The following is a 2,329-nucleotide window of genomic DNA, read 5'->3' as shown; positions in this document are numbered from 1 at the left end:
CTGTATGTATGTATACTTATGTATGCATGTATCTTTGTTATGTATGCATGTATATTTATTATGTATGTATGTATACTTATTATGTATGCATGTATATTTGTTATATATGCATGTATATTTATTATGTGTGTATGTATACTTATTACATATGCATATATATATTTGTTACGTATGCATGTATATTTATTATGTATGTATGTATGCATTTATAATTGTTATGTATGCATGTATATTTTTTATGTATGTATGTATACTTATTATGTATGCAAGTATATTTGTTATGTATGCATCTACATTTATTATGTATGTATGTATACTTATTATGTATGTATGTATACTTACTGTGTATGCATGTATCTTTATTATGTATGTATGTAAATTTATTATGTATGCATGTATACTTATTATGTATGTATGTATATTTATTATGTATGCATGTATACCTATTATGTATGTATGTATACTTATTATGTATGCATGTATCCTTATGTATGTATGTATATTTATTATGTATACATGTATCCTTACTATGTATGTATGTATATTTATTATGTATGCATGTATCCTTATTATGTAGGTATGTATACATATTATGCATGTATGTATCCATATTAAGTATGCATGGATACGTATTATGTATGCATGTATACTTATTATGTATGTATGTATACTTAATATGTATACATGTATACTTATTATGTATGTATGTATCCTTCTTATGTACGAATGCATATTTATTATGTATGCATGTATCTTTATTACGATAAAGGAATGTATATATGCAATCACGTATACACTCCTTTTTTGTGTGTACTCACGACACATACCCGATATATCCGATTCAGTGTGTGCTCAATAGACAAAGTATATGATGCACTACCTCAGCGTGTATTCCACTTGCATGAATATTACTTTACGTTTGCACGCATACTTATTATTAATATATACACGCACACATAATTTATGTATACACACACACTTACTATGTGTACACTTATAATCTAAAAATGTATTTTGTATACACACACACTTACTATGTCTGTGTGTACACTTATTATTTATGCATGTATGTACACTTGTCATTGATATATGTACTTTGTATACACGCACACTTACTATGTATGTATGTGCATTTCTAATTTTCTATGTATGTATGTACACTTGTTATATATGCATGCATGTAGATATTTATTTATGTATGTATGTAGACTTATTAATTATCTATGTATGTATACATAATATTTATGCATGTATGTACACTTTAAATTTTTGTATGCATGTATGTTGTATGTACACTTATTATTAATTTATGTATGTACAATTAATATTTCTGTATGTATGTGTTACGTATGTACACTTATTATTTATTTATGCATGTACACATGTTGTAAGTATGTACACTTATCATGTATGTATTTATGTATGTCCACTTATTATGTGTGTATTCACACGAAAAAATAACCAGAAACATGACCCTTAAACAACACACACGCCACCCCTCACACACACGCCAATTGTAATACACACTTGACGCTACAGACGCATGTACATAGCAGTTCTTAACCCAGTGAAGACATAAAGCTTACCCCCGAAGCCCAACCTACTAGACATAGCCGTTCGGGTGTGTCTTTCTAAACAACTCTCATCTCAGCATACCACCCGTAACCCCTCTGAACACACCGGATCGAACTTCGGGAGTGACTTTTTTTTAAAACAACTCTCATCTCCCGTAACAGCCTGACACCCACCTGACTGGGCTGACGGCCAGGTGTTTGGCTGTGCTGCCGCCTTCGCGCCTTCGCTTGACACTCTTGGACTTGGGGGCACTCCGTGACTTGCGTTTCTTGGGTTTTATCTTGCCATTCTCAGCCGTTGTGGAGTGCGAGTAACGCTTGGCGTTGGTTGGCTCGGTTGTGTATGTCTGGACCAGCTGTTGAGGTATGGATGTGAGTTACTTTGAGTGCCGATGTTCATACGGGTTGTACGGACAGATGTATAAACCGATTTCCCACGCAACGTTGGTACGTCAGTACGTGTGCATGGATGGGGAAACAGGTGGGTGATACGAAGGTACTATGCAACCCGCATACGAATATGTGCACAAATACATATACGCAATAAAGAATATTTCCCTACAGACAGAATAAATATTGATGAACCAGACAAACAGAATACTACAAAGCTGTGATACTAATTGGATTCATCCACGATACGAAATGTTTGAGAAAGCAATTAATTTCTACAATTGACATCAACTTGAGCTGAGAAATTTCAATTTATATACAAAGGTAATTTGAAGACCAAAATTGACACGAATATGTATATATAT

The sequence above is a fragment of the Sphaeroforma arctica genome (genome assembly GCF_001186125.1).
Source record: "Sphaeroforma arctica JP610 unplaced genomic scaffold supercont1.2005, whole genome shotgun sequence".
Classification (NCBI taxonomy): Eukaryota; class Ichthyosporea; order Ichthyophonida; genus Sphaeroforma; species Sphaeroforma arctica.
Note: the sequence above shows the minus strand (reverse complement) of the source record.